At 44.9% G+C, this 22809-nt stretch overlaps 1 protein-coding gene across 11 annotated transcripts in view; it reads right to left on the bottom strand.

The window, feature by feature from the left end:
- Positions 1-2066: 2066 nt before the first annotated feature.
- Positions 2067-22809, bottom strand: part of LOC125521988 (pentatricopeptide repeat-containing protein At5g65560) — a 32091-nt gene continuing 11348 nt past the window's right edge. For 3 of the 11 annotated variants that reach the window (XR_007289575.1, XR_007289576.1, XR_007289577.1), the window contains one exon: positions 2525-2891. The gene's annotated coding sequence lies outside the window, so the exon portion shown is untranslated. The other 8 variants (XR_007289571.1, XR_007289573.1, XR_007289578.1 and 5 more) reach the window with 8 other exon arrangements.

The raw sequence follows: 22809 nt of genomic DNA, 5'->3' as shown, positions 1-22809 counted from the left end.
TTATTATTCAGTGGCCGTTCACCGTATAGCTACCGCAGTGCACACTCTCTGGCCTTTCACAGTGCGCCACGTGGCCAGGGGCCTGTTTGCAGTTATTTCTTTTTCTGTTTAGTCCCTGAGTTTTACAGATTAGTCCTTGAACTTCGGATAGCCGTATCTTTTTAACCGTAACTCCAAATTCGACGAAACCAGCGGCAAAATGTTCGTCTCGAATAGCTTTATCCAGAGAACCAACTTTGAAAACTTTTGGCCAATTTCAAATTTGAATTTATTCAGATTTGAATTCAAACTTCAACTGGCCATATCTCCTAAACCGTAGCTCCGATTGATGTGATTCTTTTTGCATCGTGTCACTGTTGCCAAACCCTATCACTTGGACCATTGTCACACTAATTTTCACACACTTAGGATCTGTCCATAGTAGTTTTACTCGTATGCCTTGTATGCACTATGCTTCACATCACAAATTCTGAACCACATGCCTAGGTTGTGTTGCATTTAGGATATTTCCATGCTAGTTAAGTGTGTTGAATGTTCATTTGGTTTTCCAAGACTTTTGCTTTGCATGTTCTTCTTGGTTCTCTGAAATGATTGCTTATGTGAGTGCAATGTTTGACCTTATAGATTTTCATCGGAGAGTGACGAATAGCTCTATTAAGTAAATTTCTGAGAGCGATATAATCTTCATCAACTATTACCAGGCAAGTTCACATTTGACCATTCTTCCAATTACCTATGTTTTATATTATGCACTTAGTCCTTTTATGGTAGGATTGCATGGTAGGATTTATTGTTGCCAGATGGCTATGTCGTTACCTAGTAGTTCATTGAGGTAGGTTTGGACCATATACCTTTGTCACCACCGCGTAAATTTAATTTTGCCTCGCCAATGTAGACGTGGATTGGGAAGTGTTCATTGTGAGAGATGAGTGACAAAGTAGTATGTCGAACCAAGATAACTTAATGAACTACCTGGGCGGAGGTTTGGTTTGAATGATGGCAAAGTACAGTGGGAGCATGCATGGGAAATCCATGGTGGTGCACCACTAGTGGTCCGTCCGCCCAGGCTCAAAGAGATCAATCGTATTCTCACGTCTAGAAGCTTACGTGTGCAGCCACAAGCCAATATGGGCTCTGGCTTAGTTGAGTAGATAGTGTGACCCCTTCCGGGATGGGCTAGCAGATGTAGAATGATGTAGGTGTACCGGCCTATCCGTGGGTTAAGGGGAAACATTTTCGAAAGGCTATGTCTCGGTCATCCTGTTCTCAAACGCCAGGCAGTGCGAGAACTCCAAGGGATGCGTTCGAGTCTTGTGGGGGAAAGTGCGCAAACCTCTGCAGAGTGTTAAAACCTAATCGATTAGTCGTGTCCCCGATTACGGACAACTTGAGCATCTAGTAGTGAAAATGCTGGGAGATCTCATCACTCTTAATTAAACAGTTGGGTTTTAAATAAAACCTTGGGAATGGATTAAGTTGGGTTTACCAACTGACCCTATGCTGTAAAGTAGTGGTAGAATAATATCTTTTATTCTAGGAAAAAACTAGCTTTATGCAAAAACTAAACTTAGAGCTTTCCACCAGCCAAATTGCATGTATAAATAGGTTCATTATTTTTATGATGTGACTTGCCAGTACATTCAATGTACTGACCTACAGGGCTGCAACGTCTTATGTTGCAGGAATTTTCTACGACGAGTAAGAGTTACGTTGTAGGGTTACGGTCTACACTTAACTTGTCGTTGGCGTTGATGGACTCCACACCCTTATGTTTGTTTCCGCTGAGACTTATGAGGTATATATCAGTTTTACGTTATTTATACATGTGATTGCACTTTGATATATACATTGATGTACTGTGTGTGCCAGCATACCGATCCAAGGATGGCACGGATACACAGAGGCTTGGCCGTTTGAGGTCGGGTCGCTACACATTCATGAAGCAACATGCACAAAGGAGGAAGTGTGATAGATACATCATAGTAGTCAAACATGACATACAGATCCACGCACAGAGTTGGATAAAATCGACAGCACGAGTTCAAAAACACACGCAGCTAGACCACTAGGCGGCGCGCAGGCACGCGATGGAGGGATACAATAACGAGACATAGCAAAGCCTACATCAACTTTGGAGAAAACTGTTGGAGCGAGGTATCTGCAAGGGACTACACAGGGTGCCCTCCATAAAAGGATCATGCGGTCCATGAACATTGTGAAGCAAATCCTGGCTCCAAATTCAATAAAGGCTTAATACAAATCTTTGGGTGGATGTGATCATGAGACCCTAGAGTCAGAGTTAGCAAAATCATTTAACCCGAATAGAAGAGAGGTCAAAGTCCCAGAGTATAGACAAGGAATGAAAGATCCTAATACCACCCAATTGTGATGTGGGCCCATAAGCCACACAACAATGTTAGTAAAAGCTTTCCAATGACTAGATTCGACTTCGGCCAAGGAGTTGGAAAGGGGGTTCCTACAGGCAGTCGACTATGATACCAACTTGTGACGCCCCCGATTCAATCATACACTGATCATACACGCAAATATGTATTATCAAGATCAGGGACTCACATGAAGATATCACAACACAACTCTAAACACAAATTAAGTCACACAAGCTTATATTACAAGCCAGGGGCCTCGAGGGCTCGAATATAGAAACTCGAATATAAACGAGTCAGCAGAAGCAAAAATATCTAAGTACAGACATAAGTTAAACAAATTTGCCTTAAGAAGACTAGCACAAAAGTAACACAATCGAAAAGGCAAGGCCTCCTGCCCGAGAGCCTCCTAACTACTCCTGATTGTCGATGGCCTCCACGTAGTAGTAGGCACCCTCGGGTAGTAGTAGTCGTCGGTGGTGGCATCTGTCTCCTGGGATCCATCTTCTGATCACAGCAATCGGGTATGGGGGAAAAGGGGTAGCAAAGCAACCATGAGTACTCATCCAAAGTACACGCAAGACTTACATCAGATCTAAACTAAGTATGCATCAGTATCAAAGGAATGGGTTGTGTCTGTGGACTGAACTGCAGAATGCCAGAAGAGAAAGGAAAGCCTAGCCTATCGAAGGCTAGCATCTTCAAGCATCTTGCAGCATTTAGAAGAGTATAGAATAGCATATATTAAGCAAGCATGTTGTAGTATTAACGCCCAGAGGTCCTTTCTCGACTCCCTGCGACAAAGCAATCCCGAAGCCATCATATCCCATTTACATCTCAGTATCCAGTTCTAGTTGTATAGATCGGATACAACTCCAAGTCGTCCTTTTACCGAGGATACGGCTATTCAAATAGATTAACTTCCTTGCAGGGGTGCACCACATTTCCCAACATGCTTGATCACTCTGGCCGGACACACTTTCCTAGGTCATGCCCAGCCTCAACAGAGAGGCCAGCACGTCGGTCTACATCCTAAATGCGAAGGGGCCATGGGTCAATCGTCCTTTGCAATACTGCATGTTGCGAATGCGGTCGGTGTCAGTCCTGGCAACCTCCTTAAACAAGGCTGGTGCTTACGCGGGCCACCCGAGCGCGCGCCACTAAATCGCTGACGTCTGGAGAGCTTCGGTTGATACATACTATGCTGAGTGCCCATATATGTTCCCACGTGGTGGTTAGTGCGTATAGGCCAATGGCCAACTCAGATCAAATACCCAATCTAGTTAGTGACTTGGGAGCGTGCGGTGACAATCAGTACTCCTGTCGCCTTGTCTTGAGCAAGGTAGTCAGAATCCTGATTCGACTGCTAGAATCCTACGACTTCACGACCCTATGAAAGCATGTCGATCCAAATCCCACTATGAATCCGGATAAGGTAGAATCCATGTTGAGTCGCGATCAAAATCATAGAATCCTGTACAAAACTGTACAATCCCGACTATGCTATGGACTACATCCGATTCTACTAACTTATCTAAGCCATTTGTTTAGTTGTAGCAAAATAGTATGCCATCATCCAAACCCCCTTTCATATACCTCATGGACCTTTATTCCCCTCCCAAGTCCAAATGTTCACCGTAGACACCTTTGATCTAGCTCTTAGAAACTCTAGATCGAAATTGAGGATCAGGCCTGTCGACATATGGAATTGGCGTGAAAAGGAGGATGCTTCAAGATTGATCGGAGAAGGAGAGCAAGACCCTTCAAGGTTTAGCACTGTAGGTCAGATAGACAAGTGATCGACTATTCACGCACTCTAAAAAGAACATACGTAAATTTCGTGCATTGAAGGTTTAAATGTTCTATATATTTCGCTCTCTTATATGTTCCATACATGCGAGCTAGATGGTTGGTTAGGCATAAAATGAAGTGGAATACAACTAGCCTTTATTTGTATGTTCTTTGCTCCATATTTAGTTTCAAAACTCTATAGAACCCATATAAATTTCTTGTGTGCATACAAAATATCTTATTTGAGTAAATATAGTAGAATCCTCGATTGCACGACTCGATCTTACGACTCGATTATGTCTGAGGAAAACCGATCCGACTCCGAATCCCGACTCTAACTACCTTGGTCTTGAGGACTTGCGGCAAGGGCCAAGACCAGCCCACTCTAGGGCGGGCTGGTGTCTGCCAGCCCGGCCGCGCCTCATAATTATCTCGCGGGTACCCTCTAGGTCAACCCGACTTCACATCACTCGTGGGACCGATGTTGGACGGCCGACCGCCTCGCCAACCACGGCCTGCAACACCCTGCGCGATGCCCCCTCTGTGACCAGGCCCCCGAGACCATGCACCACCTTATCCTAGGTTGCCCCTTTGCCCGGCAGATCTAGCACGAGGTACTGTATTGGCTCCGGCTCCCCTGCGCCCCGCCCGACAGCGAGACCTCTCTCAACGACTGGTGGCACACGGCGTGGCAGCACACCCCCCAACCCATGCGCAAGGGGCTCGCCTCCACGACCCTCCTCGTCCATGGATGATCTGGAAGCATCATAACAACTGCGTCTTCGACAGAGGACGGCCCTCGGCGACCGACCTTCTCACGAAGATCAAGGACGAGGCCGCCCTCTGGGCCAGAGCCGGCGCCCTCGGGCTACAAGCCATCGTACCGCAAACTTGGGACGTTCATTGATGCGCCTTTGGGCACTGTAATTCCCTCCTTGGAGGATTGTAACTAAAACCCTCTCTCTTTCCAAAGCAATGAAATGCAACCTCTCGCGTTTTCTCAGAAAAAAAATAAGACACTTATGTCTTATAATTTGGGACGGAGGTAGTATTTCATATTACTTCTACTGATATACTTGTATGGAAATTAATGGTCCACGTTGCATGGTGGAGACTGCGCCCATGTCCTACACATCATCTATTTACGAAAGAAAGTGCAAAACAAGAAAATGTTGTTAGGATAGTTTTATGTTCGCTATGGCCCCAGTTAGCAAACTATTCATTCCATTTGTTTAAGCAATGTGCGTCTTCTTTAACTAGTTTTATGTTCACTATGCTCCCAGATCTAGATCGGAGTACGAATTCGCTCGGTTTGATCGGAAATTGATGTCCGATTCACCGAACTCTAATCATCTCAAGTTTCCTTCCGATTCATCGATCTCAAGTGAACCCAAAAAATGGAATTGATGCAACAGCTATTACAGGCTAGACGCCGCTGCAGCTCTCCTCTGTTGCCACGGCTGTCCACGTGACAACAACGATAGAGACATGGCTGCCGGCACATTGCAGCTCCTGTGCAGCGGCCGATGCATGCCTGGAGGCTTCTCTCCTCCATTCACCAGAGCACAGTGCCATGGGAGAGAAGCACGCATGGGAGGGAGGGGGGGTTATTATAGCATTAAAACAGAGGAAAGATGCATACCTGAAGCGACGGGGTAGAAGATGTGTGCTTGTGTGTACGGACCAGATGTATAAATGTGGCACACAGGCACCTAGTGTGTTCACCTACATAAAGAGCACAATACACTGCATACTAGAGTTGGTGAATCGTCACAAACCCCTTCTCTAATGGAGATGTGTACCCCCCTGATGGTGGACGAATTACTCGATGAGCTCGCACACACAAGGTTCTTTTCAAAGCTAGATCTTCGTGCAGGCTATCATCAGATTTGAATGCGCCCTGAAGATGAACCGGAGACGGCTTTCAAAACACACCACGTGCATTTTCAGTTCCATGTGATGCACTTCGGTCTTACGAATGCACCAGCGACGTTCCAGTGCGTCATGAACTCAGTCTTTGCTCTTTTACTTCACAAATTGTGATAGTGTTCTTGGACGACATCCTGGTGTACAATGTATCATGGGAAGCTCATCTGGAACACCTACGCCTTGTGCTCGAGCAGCTCCGTGCAAACAAGTTCTTTGCAAAACTGTCCAAGTACTCCTCCGGCAAAGCAACATTCAGTATCTTGGCCATATTATTTCAGACACTGGGGTGGCTACGGATCCAGAAAAAACAGCCGAAGAAATGGCCCGTACCCACCAATGCTACAGAATTGCGAGGGTTTCTCGGATTAACAGAATACTACCGCAAGTTTGTTCGGAATTATGGTATCATCACGAAACCCCGGACACAGCTGCTGACTAAGAAGGGGTTTGTCAGGTCTGAACATGCTACATCAGCATTTGAGCTCTTAAAACAAGTGATGACCCGTACCCCAGTCTTTGGCCTTGCCAAATTTCAAGCTGCCATTTGCCATTGAAACAGACGCTTGCGCAATAGGGGTCACGGGTGGGTGCTGTGCTGATGCAGAATGAGCACCTCATTGCTTATATGAACTCAGTTTCAGTCCCTATTCCTCTTCAGCGGTAATGGTCATAAAAAAGGATGGGGGTGGAGATTATGTGTGAATTACAGAGAGTTCTCCACTGCGTTTTAAAAACAAATTCCCCATGCCTCTTATGGAGGATTTACTGGAGCAAAATTCTTTAGCAAATTCGATTTAAGGTGAGGCTATCACCTAATAAGAATGGCCACACCAGACATCCCCAAAACTACATTTAAAACACACTAGGGGCACTGCTCACTGATGTTAAAAACAGTTATGTTGGGCATGCTGACTACTACAAACTATTGACCAAAGTCGCACAAGATGTTTTTGATCAAGACAAGTTCTCTCCAAATGATGGTGTGCTCAAATACAACACCAGGTTATACATTGGAACTGCAAATAACTTTAGTCAAACACTCCTGCATACATATCACACTTCTGCACTTGAGGGTCACTCTGGAATTAGAACATATCACTGGCTGAAAAGGTACTTTTACTGGCCCAATTTCTCTACTACTTATAAAAGAGCAAACTTTTTCTTTCTTAAACACACCCCAGCAAACGTACACAGCTAGAACAGCACCACCAGTTCATCTCTCTTAGGCAAATCTTAACCGTCAGGATTAATCTAATCCTGATTGTGTGGACCTAGCAATTACCGCAGGCTGACCGAGCTCCACCGGTAGAAGAAATATCCCTGTCCCGTGTCCGCAACCACTCAGCGCTAAATGTCCCTGCAAAGAAAACCTTAGCGCAAAACAAAATCTCATGACGCCGCCGCTACCGCCGCCATCATTTGACCGCGCCGACGCCCTTCCCGTGATGCCCTACCATGACAGCGATGACCTGCCCAGGCGTGCTCCTGCTTCACTGGTCTTCCCTGCTGGCCCTCCACAGGATCTACCAACCCCGGTAAGGACGTATGAGGATGGTGGCGCCGTGAAGTGGGACGAGGATCAAGCGCCGGCCACCTACGACTATGAGAATGCATGACATCGACTTGCTGTCGGGGAGCGACCAAATCAAATATTGTATGCTTGGGTTGTAAGCTCTCCGAGTGACGGATCGACTCCGTTGTCGAGATATGGATGTGGGCATCTTCCTTGCGCGGTTTCGCGTATGCTTGGGCTGTAAGCTCTCTGCTAGCTCTAGAATATTGCTGATTCATTTGGTGTGTTACTGATCATCGTAGTGCTTGTCTAATGATATTATGATAATGGAGCTTATTTCAGTTAGAAACATTGTTAGTCTCTGCCTCTCATGTAGTCTGTCTTGCACGAATGGATGGGGCTGAACATTCACAAGCAGAAGATTCTTAATTTATTTGGATCAAATTGTTTGATATAATTTTCCCTATGGTGACTTCAGGCTGCATGGCTCCCCTGTGTACTCTGTTTTGCAGAGATTCCATAGGCAGGTTCGGCTATGCAGGTTCCTCCCATCCATATGTAGCTCGGGTCAATTTACGGCTTTGGTAGCCCGTTGCTGGAGCTACAAGAAACCACCACGTCTTCTATATCATTCACAAAACTGGGATGCTGCACTAAGTCGCTACTGGTTATGATTGATTCTTGTGTTAAAGGTATGATCTTGATATGGCCACTTATCAATCTTGTGCTGGTTCATGGTGATGATTCCAATATGTTCTGTGATTTATTCGGTTTATGGCTAAGGAAGTGATGATTTTATTATGTCTTAGATCTACAACATTTCACACTCGAAATCACGATGATGCATATACCCAATCCACTTCTGTCCTGACTCCTGAACAGGCATCGTATGAATGAATTTGTAGAAGCACTACAGTCACTTATCATTTAAGTTTCTGTAAATGCATCTAGTGCCACCCTTTGTTGGTTTTGAAGTATTGAAAACAAACTTTGTTAGGAGCTAGGGTTCTGCCGGTTCTAGGGCGGAGACTGTAGGGGAAAGATGGAGGAAGACGAGGCCGAGGGCGCAGCGGCCGGCGGCTGGGCGCCGTCCTTGCGTGATGGAGAAGAGGCGGCGGCGGCGCAAGAGGCGGCTAGGGTTAGGTCTCCCGGCTCCCTAAGGGAAGCCGAGCAAATACTGATTGCTTCTTGGTTGATTAGATTGATACATCTCCTCTCCTTATATAGAGAGGTTTACTTGACTCCTAAGCAAACGATAAGATAATTGGGCTAAGCCCCTAATAAGGATAAGATAACTTGGGCCACAACCCACTGGGCTAAGCCCCTAATATGACGATCATAACAAACTTGGTTGTGGGATTAATGTGTTTGTGACATTCACAGGAGAACACAGGTAAAAGTCCCTATTGATTCGGTTTACCCATCGAAGATGACCCCTAAAAATGTATGAAGACACTGAAGGCAAAGGTGGTTCACGAAGACATTCATGTTGAAGATAATGGTTCATGAAGACATTCATTGAAGACAATGAAGCACGAAGACATAGTCTTTTGGTAGTTTCAACTGTCAAGTGGGGTAGAGGTAAACGAAGTCAGAATGTGACGTGATGCTCAACCTAAAATCCTATGTCTTGGAGCAAAGACAAATGAGAGAAAATATTATCCTGTGTTGGATGAGTCAGCTTTACTTGTAGCCCAAGTCAAGTTGCCGCATGGGTTCAAATTCCGACCATTGGACACGTGTCAGTTCCCCAATGACCCAGGGTCATTTCGGACAAATCATGTCGGGTTGCCCCCTGGTTATAAATAGCCACCCCCCTCCACCATGAGTTGGCGGCTGCTCAGAGAGAAGTACACGACTTTTGTCGTTTGAAAGCAACCCTGCTCCGAAGCCTTTGAGAGAGAATCCTTGCAAGGACAAACCCAAAACAACCAAAGCCCAAAGTGATTGAGCATCACTGAAGACATTCTGTTGTGAGTGAACTGATGACTTATTACACTTGAAGACTATGATCTTCTAGTCGATTAGGCATCATATTCTGAGCATCCAAGAGCCATTGTGGATTGCCGGTGAACAAAGTCTGTAAGGGTTTGGAAGTCTACCTTGAAGACTTACCTAAGTGATTGGGTGAGGTCTAGGTGACCTTAGCTCAAGGGGAATAAGGTGAAGACAAGGTCTTCTAAGTTTAATCTCAGACTCCCTAACCAGGCATACAACTGTCACAGCAGTTGGAAATGGTCAAACAAATCATTGTCTTCCCCGAGCTACTTGCTCTATCCTCTCTCCCTTTTACTTACTGCATCATTCTGTGAATCCTTTGCTTGCTTGTCTGTGTTTGAAGATATTCTCTGAAGCCATTCATCTGTTTGCTCATTTATCTTCATGCTTCTTGTGTTTATCTTCAATGCATGCATCCATGTATGAGGTCTACACCTGCCATGCCTGCTCATCTTAATCATCAGTGTTGTTAGATCATGTATTACTTCCGCTACCTTCGTAGACATTGTCTGTTTTTGAACCTTTTCATAAAAATCGCCTATTCAACCCCCCCCTCTCTAGTCGATAGCTAGCACTTTCAATTGGTATCAAAACAAGGTGCTCCCTTGTTCTGTGCTATTCGGTTTAACCACCTGCACTTTTAGCTATGTCAACTACAGGGATAATCAAGGTCTCCGCTGCGTGCCCCGTCTTTACTGGAAGAATAAGATGCGCATGCATCTTGAAGCCATTGACAACGACCTCTGGAAGGTCATCAGGACTGGAGTTCTCAAGGTCGGTGAAGGTGTCACCGCTGTTGATGTGAAGAGGTTCGCGCAACTGGACTCGACTGTCAAAAACATCATCTGTGGTCATCTGACCAAGGGACAGTATGGCCGCATGAGTGCTCTGGAGTCTGCGAAGGTAGTCTGGGACTGGCTCTCCAAGGTCAACGAAGGCGTCTCATCTCAGAGAGTGACATCAATCGCAACAGGAACCTCTTCATCAAAAATACTTTTGTTGCTCATAAAGCTAATCGCCACGCTTGGAAGAGCCTCACTCCTATGCTCTGAAGATGACCTTGCTACCGATGGCTTCAAGAAAACCTTCAAGTTTGGCTCCAAGCCCCCATCAACAAAGAAGTGGCGAGCTATGTCGTCTATTGAAGACTCAGACTATTATTCTTCTGCACCTACTGTTCATGCCCGGCTTGTTGATGAAGAAGATGATGCCACTTCTCCAACAATGACTTCTCTGCATCGCGATGCTGCATCGGGCTTTTGCACCACCCAACACCAACATCGACCCGGTTGCACAAACATCTTCACCATCGTCATCCGGGAACGCTTAGACACCCTATGTCTTCACACCTTTTTGCCCATTCAATGACAAAAGGGGGAGAAGCATATGGGTTGATAGTCTTCAAGAGAGAATTTTGGGTCAGGTTTGTTGTATTTTGTTAAGTTTGCAACTCTCATTTTGAACATTTGGTATGGGGTTGTAAACTTAAGTCCTGATGGACGTCTGCTACATTCGTTGCTGTTTTTGGTTGCCCGCTACTTAACTTTGATCTTATGCGCATGAAGTCATTTCGCAGACGCCCATATTCCATTGTGCATTTCATTATTTTCAACGTATTCTTTGTATGCACATGTTGTGACTTCATGAAAAGAGGGAGATCTCCACAAAGAAAAATCAGCCATGTGCATTTGCATTCAAAAGCAAATTACATAAATGCACATCTTCAGGGGGAGCCCCTACTACTTCATGAAACCAAACACCTTGTGCCTTAACTTCACATATTTTTATCCCCGTTGAAAACTTCAACCAGTTTGTCATCAATCACCAAAAAGGGGAAGATTTTAAGTGCATCTAGTGCAACCCTTTGTTGGTTTTGGAGTATTGAAGACAAACTTGGTTGTGGGACTAACGTGTTCGTGAGATTCACAGAACACAGGTAGAAGTCCCTATTGATTCGGTTTACCCATCAAAGACGACCCCTAAAAATGTATGAAGACACTGAAGACAAAGGTGGTTCACGAAGACATTCATGTTGAAGATAACGGTTCATGAAGACATTCATTGAAGACAATGAAGCACGAAGACATAGTCTTTTGGTAGTTTCATTTTCTTAATTCTTGAGTCATAGGAACCACTGAACTGTCAAGTGGGGTAGGGGTAAACGAAGTCAGAATCTGACGTGATGCTCAACCTAAAATCCTATGTCTTCGAGCGAAGACAAATGAGAGAAAATTTTATCCTGTGTTGGATGAGTCAGCTTTACTTGTAGCCCAAGTCAAGCTGCCGCGTGGGTTCAAATTCCGACTGTTGAACATGTGTCAGTTCCCCAATGATCCAAGGTCATTTCGGACAAATCATGTCAGGTTGCCCCTGGCTATAAATAGCCACCCCCTCCACCATGAGTTGGCGGTTGTTCAGAGAGAAGTACACGGCTTTTGTCGTTTGAGAGCAACCCTCCTCCGAAGCCTTTGAGAGAGAATCCTTGCAAGGACAAACCCAAAACAACCAACCCCAAAGTGATTGAGCATCACTGAAGACATTCTGTTCTGAGTGAATTGAAGACTTATTACACTTGAGTATCCAAGACGTCCTGAGTAGCCACATCATCTTCCTTGCCCTTTGACGTCTCAGTGTCCCCTTCAACTACCATATGTGACCTCTGCCCCCCTGAATTTCCTGAGTAGCCACCTATGCCCCTAGAAATTTGACCCCCTGAGTTCCCTAGGTATCCACCCCTGCCTCTAGCATGCCTACCTCTGCCAGTCCCCCCTCTGTTATATCCCCTACCTCTGCCACGAGTTGGACATTGCCTCTTCCAGTGACCTATCTCCCCACAAACGTGACATTTGTTGGGATCTCCCCACTCCATGCGCTCAGTGACAGCAAATGTCGAAGCCGGCACAGCCTTCATGTCTGCATGCTCAAGAGACAGCCTCACCTCCTCTTGAGACAATGCTGCAATAGTCTCTTCAATAGTTGGAGAGGTTGGTGCAACAGGGATGCCCCCCTTCCATGAAAGCAACCTCTAAGTCCTTCCAACAGTTTCAACACACGCCTGCGTGCAATCCACTTCCGCCCTGACTTGATGCAAGCGGCATCATAGAGTTCCAGAGGATCGCAGTTATCTTGCTCCGCCCACAAAGCCTGCAGCTCTGCCACATATGCCATCACTGACATGTCGTCACCTTGGCGCAGCCGACTGATCTTCCCTTCAATCTGAGCAATTAGCATGAAATTACCCTTGCCTGAGTATTAGGCGGATAAAGTCTTCCATATATCGGCGGACGTAGATAGTCCCTCCACAGAGAGCGTCCAATGGGGGGCACCACTGAGTTCAACAACCAGCCAACGAGCAGAGAGTTTATGACCTTCCACCTCTTTCCCTCCGTGGTAGTCTTGTCTCCTGGTTCATCAACTGCACCCAATAAGTGCCCATCAAGTTCCTTTTGTTTCACAGCCAGCAATGCCCTCCTTGACCAACTCAAATAATTTGTGGCCCCCTCCAGCTTCATGTCCAGGGGTGACATTTCAAGCTTTTGAGCCACTTCCGCCACTTCCTGCCGAGGAACGATGGCCCCAGAGTTGGACTCAGCGAGGATCTTAGCGAGCTTCTCGAAAGCCTCAGCAAGAGCATTTGGTTCAGTCATCTCCGATCCGGTAATCAAACAGCAACCCTCAGCAACACAGCCCTACAGCTGCACGGTCCCTTTTTTTCCCCTGGATAGCAGCTGCACCCAGCAACAACAGCAGCAGCGTTGCCCCCTTCACCTTCAGCAATCAGCAGCAGCTCACACCCCCTGGCTAGCAGCAGCACACAGCAGCTCAGATGCCCAGCAACAGCTCCACACCAGTAGCCTCTTCCTTCTTCCTCTGCAAACAGCAGCCCTGAGCACAGCAAACCAGCACCAGCCACCAGCACACAGCTGCACCCTTCCCCAGCAGAACAGCAGCAGTAGCAGCTCGTTACCTCCCCTTCCTTTACCAGTCTGCAGCAATCAGCAACCGCACCTCCTCTACTTCCTCCCGCGTAGCAATAGCAGCTCGTATGGTTCCTCCCACGCAGCAACAGCAGCTCGCGTAGCCGCACTGATCTTCCCGCGCCAGCCGGGACTCCTCGCGTCGTCAGCCACCAGGTCCCGCGCACCACTCCGCCACCTCGCGTGCGTGCACAGATCGCCGCCTCCTGCCACGCCCAGATGCGTGCGCTGCCCCTTTCACCGGACCTCGCCACCGGCCGGCGACCTAGACCACCAGCGTCGCCGGCAACCTGGCTCTGATACCATGTTGAAACGAGAGGAGTACCTACAGGAGAGCTCTTGGTGTCTGGGGACCTGCGTGAAGTTTCTCACGTGTGTGGCGGCTCACTAGGAACGGGAGGGATGGATGCCTCTTTCTAGGTCAGCACCTCCACATGGGCTTGGGCCCTAAGGGATAAAAAGATGGGCTTGGGCCCATACCGGTTCAACAGTTTTCGGTTGTGCCTAAAAATTGGTGTTTATATCGCAATGAAGTTGATGCATTACAAAATTTCTCATTTTCTCTAATTTAATGGCACTGTCTCCTTGTAGAAGATGGTTCTAGGTGGGCTACTGAAACAACGACAATATGCCAAGAAGGCTATGAACAGTTGATAGCACAAGGAACAGATTCCTAATCAGGCAACAACCATCTTTGATACAGAGAATACATTATTTGTTGACCGGAAGTCCTTGAAGAAGGATGGATACAGCAGATGCAGAGAGCTACATGTTGTTTGTCATGCATAATGGAAATGTCACAAGAAATGTTCAACCTTGTTATCTACAGACAAATAAATGATTGTCTGGTTTTTGTTTTGGATTATTAGAAGTTTCAGTCCATGTCATGAGCCATGAGTAAGTTCGCAAAACTCTTTCTTATGAGGCCCGATATATTGTCATTCAGTATGCTGCTGCCACTTAGTAATGTAACCTCATAAGAGGTGGAGAGTATTCATTCTCAGGATGAGAGCAATAATTAGATTTTCCTTAAATGCTAAAACATTATCTTAGATTTTGCATTAGTATTTTGCAAAAAAAGACCCTGCGCTTTTTCGTATTCAACCCACAGTACATGATTAAGTGACTTCAGGGGAAAAAACGTTTCGCGATTTGATTTATTTATTTTTGTCACTCATGAAGCGCCGCCCCCCACCTCCCACCCGATCTCAGGCGGCGCTCCTGCGGCCACCACCTCCAACCTCCAACCTTCCTCCGTTCAGAGTGGTCCCAGCCGACAACGTGCGCCTCCTCTGGGAAGAGGTTGTGGAGAAGCGGAGGCTGCAGAGGCAAGGCGACCTCACCTCCCACCCCGACCTCGGCGGCGCACCTCCCGGATCAGACCCAACCCCCGCACCACCTGGGTCCCTCCCCCATGCCATTACAGCCTCCACCTTCGACGTCCATTATCTTCTCGAGATCCGCAACCACCTGCACCCAAACTGTTCGATCAATCGACGCAACAGACAGGAGGTAATTCACTAATCAGTTTTTGTTCCTTTGGTGTTTCATCTTGCACTAACTTTATGTGAAAGTCTTCATTTACGTACTACCTATTTTGTACATTCTGATTGGTTATATTAGCCTAGAGAATGGGGAGAAAGAGGAGATGCGGGCGTTGGCACAGTGCTGAACCACCGACGCGACGGAAAGATGAGTATGTCCTTGCTGCCAGCCCGTGTCTCGGCAGCCAGTACGAACACGTTCTCGTGTGCCTCCGCCAAGCTGATTCGGTGCCGACAATTGTCATCTTCGTAAAATTTAGATGTTCTTAATTTTTCTTTTCTTCTAAAATGAACATAGTTGTGAGCTTCTTTGTTGGGTAGTCAAATTCTGGTGGAATTAATAGTATAATTTGTATTTTTGTTTTTAAGTCTTACACATCTGGTGAACCCAAGGCTGTCCACATGCATTTTGAACATTCATTAAGTCTTTATCGGTTAGCTGGGGAGGCTATTAACAATCTTAAAAAGACCAGGTTTTTACCATTAAGCACATGCTCCAGAAATGCTATACATGTTCTCCCCTATGTTCTTTTTGGTAATCCAATTATTGTATCACTGCCTGACCTGTGCTAGGTCTGAATTTGAGGGTTTACTTGAGAAAACTTCTGCTGAAGTTAATGGTTCCCTGTCAAATCTGCACATATGTAACTGCAGCAAGAAACTGCTGGTGGTGCACAAGCTAGGATCAGCTGGAACGTCCTACTGAATGCCTTCATGGAGACAATTGTAAGCATTCCAAGATTGTATTACCTTGGCCCAGCTTAAGTTTTTACACTTTGCTTAATATGGGATAGTGCATCATTGAGCCATGTATATCTGCTTCATTTTACATGACTGGACTTACTTGCTTTACAAAAATATTGCAGCAGAAATATTTTCCTTTGACTATGGCTTCATAGATCTCTCTAAATCTTAGGTTTCATGTTACTCACCACTGTTTTTATTAATGATGTAACTTAGGTTTGAAGATTATTTCTCCAACGATGTGGAGCCGCTGACGCTTACTCTCCCTGAAGACTCAATGGCCAGCTCAGGTGCTTCCTTCAGTCTGATCTGCAGCAAAACGTTTTCCACGACCTCTTGAATTCTCATCGATGGATCCAAGTCAAAATAAAATTGTTTTGCCAACTAAAGCACTTATGAATTGTTCCTCTAATTTGGCATTCTTTTCAGACACTATACTAATGGTGAAGTTGCTATTATGATGTCCGTTGCTTATTTAATGATGGCTGAAGTGTACTGACATCATATTCATACAATATAGTTTGTCATTATCAGCTAGCTTAAATGGTATTCACTGGTTGCTTTGCGTGGCACTTGCTTGAGTTGAGTGATACTCTTATTCCTGTCCCAACATCGTGGTTTGGGAAAAAGTGGTGTACGAGTGGCTTCGGACGATAGCTTGCACGAGGTACTTAAGGTAAGCCTACTTATGTTATTATAGGCACATCTGTTCTATTTTAAATCATCAGGAAATGAGCATACTGCATCTTTTTGGTTCTATAATTTTGGATGTTAGGTGGCTTATGTAGTGCCCTGTTAGTTTGTCAGGTTCTCTGAAAAGGCATTCAAGAAGGGATGAAGCAATCTTCTACTTAATTCGGGAGCTCTTCCTTGTCATTGTTAATGATACTATGATACTCTGATTCCATGAGTCCATGAAACAAGCAATAATCTATCTCAAAAATTTGTGTCCAAGCATATAACAGTACTACAACTTACGAGTTCTGACTATGGATATGTAGCATGCTGACAAGACAAGAGAATAATGCCTCTAAGGTTCTGATATGAGCTTCGTGAATTAGCAAAATTTTGTTCTCATGGATGACTGCAATTATGAGTAGTTTTTACTTTTTTTTTACTGATGCAGGCATTTGTCCCAGCTATGCCGCTTCCCATCAAACTCGAGCTCAGCGCTCCGTCTGCACTCGAGCACAGCTGTCGGCCATCAGCTCGCTCGAGCAAACACGCTGGCCGTCCCCGCATGATCTCCTCCCAGCCTTCTGACATGTTATTTTTGCATGCAAGGCTAAGCTATCTCCACCGGCTCCTTTTTCTGTTGGAGCTCCTCCCTACCCTGGCAAAACCAAATGCTACCATCTCCTTTCCTTGGCATGCTAAAACTTATGTCAGTTCATTGTCATGGATAGATTAGTGAGAATGAGATTGGGATCTTTACACTACAGAGGATGAGGAGCTATATGGGCTACGAAATGTTGCTTGAGGTGTGGTTCTGGGACCTGCTGTTGTTCAAATTACAGTTCCCTTATTTAGAACTAGGCATTCCCACTGATACTGACCATACTTGGAGCATTTCCAGCAGTGGCAGTAGACACATGTGGCACCACTTCTTGGTAGATTTTGTCCATTTACTTTTTGTATCCTTTGAATTAGAATATTCTGTGCAAGATTTGAGTTTGAATCTGGTCAAATTAATCTTGTACTCTCTGAATTTAAATAATGTCTCGTATCTTACTAAATTTTGTTTTGTATTGGAAGTATTTTTTTTCTTCAAATTCTCCGATGATTCTGAAACATAGCGGTAATTTTTGCAGGGTTCTATGGTACAACATCAAGTTTTACTCTTACACCTATGAGAAACTTTTACCTACCTAATAACCGCCTATTTTACTCTCCAATGGATCAGCCCATAGATAAGCAAGCAACTGAGCTAGATGTTCATGGTTGAGTGCCCTAACCCAGGCTCGAAGTCAACTTAGGCCTGAGTTTTCTTGAAGTTCTTAAATTGGCAGTATGGAAATTGAATACCTTAATTCTTCGCTATATTTGTGATACACTAAATGTTTATCGTGATGTTCTTGCCGTTGATGCTTTTCCTTGCCGAATGGCATTTGAGAGAGGGAAAGAACGTCAATTCTGCTTTTTAGTTGTATCTAACAAAATATCTGGGTGGATTATTTTTTTTATGAAGAATTACCTCGACGTACATCAAGATGGCATTGTTCTCATGTACAGGCTCCATAAATGGACCCGATGTACAGATTAGCATTACGACATAAAATTTCGTTGTGAATAATAAATCTAATGAAAAAAGATTGGGCACAATTTATTTCCTCTCAAATAAAACATTTTGTCGTTCCTTTCCTTTACCAGAAAATTTTAAAGGGAAGACAAAGAAGTATGATGTTGATGGGATATGGACACTGGCTTTTAGGGATGATCAACCTTGCAAGGCAACAGAGGCCATGGTTATTGAAGAGATGAAGCTCTAGCAAAGTTCTGTTGGCTCATGAAGCGATTCGATGAAATTAACATGCTAATGGCTTGCATTGTTCTCAGCTTTCCATGAAACATTTTCTGATTATGGCTCATGGTTAATAAAAGTTTCATCATCTTGATACCTTTGTATGAAACCCTAAAAAAAGATACATAAGTATGCAATAGTGCTTTTCTTCGAAAGAACAAGTGGAAAACATATGTCAAGACGTGTTTGGATTGGAAAGGTGGAGATAGTGGACGAATGAAGGAAAAGACGAGGATGCTAAAGGTATATGTTCTGATACAATTGATGTTGAATCAGTAGAATATTTATTATACCCCCGTTGCAACGCACGGGCATTGTGCTAGTTCTTCTTATACGCCATGTAAACCCATTTCACTATGTGAGATTTATCTTTGTAATGGATTAGAATATTTTTATTGCTATTTGTTTTAAACAAATGAAGATGTTTAAAATATTCTGGAGACATATTAGTGTACATATAACTCCAGAATATAGAAAGAATGACTTATTTAGTGTATATACGTGCATTAATTGAGACGTGCGTCGCACGTGCAAGCTTACTAGTGAAAACAGATGTGGAACAGTACACATCAGTACTTGTCTAGTGTGCCAATTAACCAAGGTAGAACATGTACACTCTCCTGGATGACTGGATCATATTGAAATCCCTGATGTTCCATGGTGACATATATCCATAGATTTGATAGAAGTTTTACCAAAATCTCAAGGGAAAGAGGTGGTACCTGCAGTAGTCAATAGACTGACTAAATATGCTCATTTCCTTCCTTTGAGCCACCCATATACAGTCCAGTATGTGCTTCAGTTATTTCTGAATAACATTGTGAAACTGCATGGTGTACTGCTATGATTATATATGACATGGACAGAATATTCAGCAACAAATCATATCAGGATATCTTATCCAGCTTTAAAGTGAAACTCAAATTCAGTACTGCCCATCACCCCGAAACAGATGAGCAAAGTGAACGTATGAATCAGTCTAGAGCATTCTCTCAGATCCATGGTATTTCAACATCCTAAGGACTAGATGAACTGCCTTTCCATGGCCGAATAGTGGCATAACACCACCTACGATACATCCTTGAAAGTCACACCATTTGAAGCTCCGTATGCATATCATCCTCACCAAATCGATGAACTGACACTAACCCAGAAGTATACTGCCTTGGAGCCCAAGCTGATATGCTTGACAAAGATGAGACAGAAGCTCAAGGATGACCTGTTGCATGCTCAAAAATCATACGAGACATTTTGCTGATCTGAAACGCACTGAAAGGCACCTGAAGGTTGGAGACATGCTGTGCATTAAGGTACAGCCATACAAGCAGAATGCTTTTGGCCTAGGGGCCGTGGTCCTTACAAGGTGTTAGCCAAAGTGGGTGCTGTTTCTTACAAACTTCAACTCCCAGACACTGCTCAAATTCATCCAGTGTTTAATACTCCCTCCATTTCATAATGTAGTGCACCCAAGCTTTTCAAGATTCAACTTTGACCATAAACTAGACCGATGATACATAAATCATTTTACTGAAAATTATACCTTTGAAAACTTCTTTTGAATACGAATTCAAAGGTATTTGTCATGCTCCCCCCGCACTCGCCCATGTCGGTTAAATTTATGGTCGAAGTTAAATCTCGAAAAGCGTGGGCGCACTACATTATGGAATGGAGGGAGTACTAGCCACCTCAAGAAACATATGGGCAAGTTTGCAGTTCCTCTGCCTCACGTTCCAATGCCAACAAGAAGATGGGCTATTGAAAACAACACCTTTTGCAGTGCTGGACAGGCACATTATTAGCGCAACAAAGTTCCTTTTGCGCAATGGTTGATTCACTGGGAGAACTTAGCACCTACTGATGCTACCTGGGAAGATGTCCCGTTTCTTCAGACGACGTATCCAGATTTTACGCCTTGAGAGCAAGTCGTTTCTCAGGCGGGTGGTAGTGTCAGGACCCAGACTGAACCCAGTAGTGTCGATTCCAGAACGACACCTCTTCAGTTAACGGATGGACGATATCAAACCATAAGAGTGGCAACGGACGGTCCACATACAAGAGTGCCGTCACATTACTTTCAGTTAACTCTGTTTATCACTTTCACTGTTTATCTTCCTCAGTTAAACCCGAAGCTATATATGCTGATTACTTGGAATGGAAGAAGTAAGAAAGGAGGAAACCAGTCTCATTAGTTACTGCAGCTAGGGTTCTACTCCTTCTCTTCACGCGAGCTCTCTCTTCGTTCGATCCCCAAATCAGAAACTAACACACCAAATTCCATGATCCTCGCATTTTAAACCTGACAGGTACACCGTCATATTATTACCATGCCACATGTATAAATTGCTTAACTTCGACCCGGATTATCGGGGTCACATCCCACATCCCAGATTAACTTCCCAAAGAACAGTACCCCTCTCGATCCATCGATCTTAACTACCATGATCCTCGTCCCTCGACCCCGTTCCTCGACCCAGTGGATTCGGGTTTCTGGTAACTATGGGTTAGCCGCTACATGCATGTCCAAAGAAGTGGCCATTTAGAGGCAGCATAAACGCATACCTAATTTTGCGCTATCTAAAAAGGAGTACTTGAAGAGGTTTGCGGTATAAGGCCAATGGACACTTGAATGTAGAGGGCTACAGAATGCTGATTGGGCTAGTTGTCCTCATGATAGAAGGTCAGCATATGGCTTTTGTGGCTATGTTGGAGGAGCAAAAAGCAGATCGTGGTCTCAATGTTGAAGCAGAATAAAGAGCAATGTGTGTGCTTGAGTGAGATGCTGGATGAAATGCCTCCTGTTGGATTTGAGGCGGTCATTTCATCTGTTTGTGATAACAAGTCGGCCATTAATAATACAAACAATTCAGTTTGACATGACCGAACGAAGCATGTGTAAATAGATCAATCCTTCATCAACAGCGTCTAGAAGGCACATTGAAGTCAAGCCATGTAACCTCTAGAGAACAAATAGCAGATTGGTTGACAAGGTGATTGTTGGGCTGTGTCTTATCTGTATTTCAGTGTGTGTGTGTGTGTGTGTGTGTGTGTGTGTGTGTGTGCGCGCTTATGGCCCATGTGGCCCATGTAACCCAGCAGCCTATATATGTGCTGCCCCCTTGTACAGGAAAACCTAACTCCAATAGAATACAATAGCAGGCCATCTTTCTATCCCAGCCGCCACCCCTCTCTCCCCTGATTCTACATGGTGTCAGAGCTTGGGTTCCCAATCCCAGCAGTGGTGATGGTGGTTGGCTGGTTGTGCTTGCTGGCGATTGTCTGAGAGGAGAAGGCTTGTGTGGAAGAAGGAGAGGTGGAATCCCAGATCTGAGGGGAGGAGGTAGTAGAGAGGTGAAAGTGGGGAGCAGTGGTTGCTGGAGGTTGCTAGTGGTGTGATTCAAGATTGGAAAGATGGGGGACAACCAGGGGTTGGTAAAGGCGTTGGAGAAGCTAGCTGAGCTCATCACTGTCAAGGCAGAGGGTGTGGCTTCCCCAGGTGCGCTTGTTCCTCAGCCTGAGGTGATACAGAAAATAGAACTGATGCCAAATGAAATGTGCTGATTCACTCTGATGTGTGGACATGTCCTGTTGTTTCTGTTAGTGGAATGAAATATTTTGTGACATTTATAGACTGCCACACTCGCATGACTTGGGTGTACCTCATGCGACATAAAGATGAGGTATTCCAATGTTTTCAGGAGTTTTATGCCTATGTGCGAAACCAATTTAATGTGCAGGTGCAGGTGATCAGATCTGACAATGGAACTGAATATGTAAACAAGCAATTTGGAGGTTTCCTGTCAGCACAAGGCATAATGCACCAAACATCATGTCCAGATACCCCTGCTCAGAATGGTGTTGCAGAAAGAAAAAACCGACACATTTTAGAAGTGGCTCGATCACTTATGTTCACCATGAATGTGCCAAAATTCTTGTGGAGTGAAGCTGTCATGACTGCAACGTTCCTGATCAACCGGATGCCTTCAAAAATGCTTGGTATGAAGTCCCCATGTGAGATGCTATTTGGGGAGAACAAATTCTCAGTTCCTCCGAAGTTATTTGGGTGCACCTGCTTCGTTAGAGATCACAGACCAGCAGTGGGAAAGCTGGATCCACGAGCTGTAAAATGCATATTTGTTGGATATCCTGCAGGGCAGCGAGGCTATAAGTGTTGGAGTCCTGCTGAAAGGCGCACATTTGTAAGTATGGATGTCACCTTTCAAGAATCTGAGCCTTTCTATGGTGAGAAGACAGATCTCAGCACTTTATTCGAAGAACTTGACCACTCACAATCTATGCAGGGTGGTCAAGAGGGGGAGTGCAACTTGAGTGGTGAGTGCAGCGCCAATGGCGACAAGGAGCAGCCAATACCAACCCCGAAAATAGTGGGATCCTTCATTCCAGTTGTAGT

The sequence above is a fragment of the Triticum urartu genome, chromosome 7 (genome assembly GCF_003073215.2).
Source record: "Triticum urartu cultivar G1812 chromosome 7, Tu2.1, whole genome shotgun sequence".
Classification (NCBI taxonomy): domain Eukaryota; kingdom Viridiplantae; phylum Streptophyta; class Magnoliopsida; order Poales; family Poaceae; genus Triticum; species Triticum urartu.
This window is presented reverse-complemented; position numbering and strand designations above follow the sequence as displayed.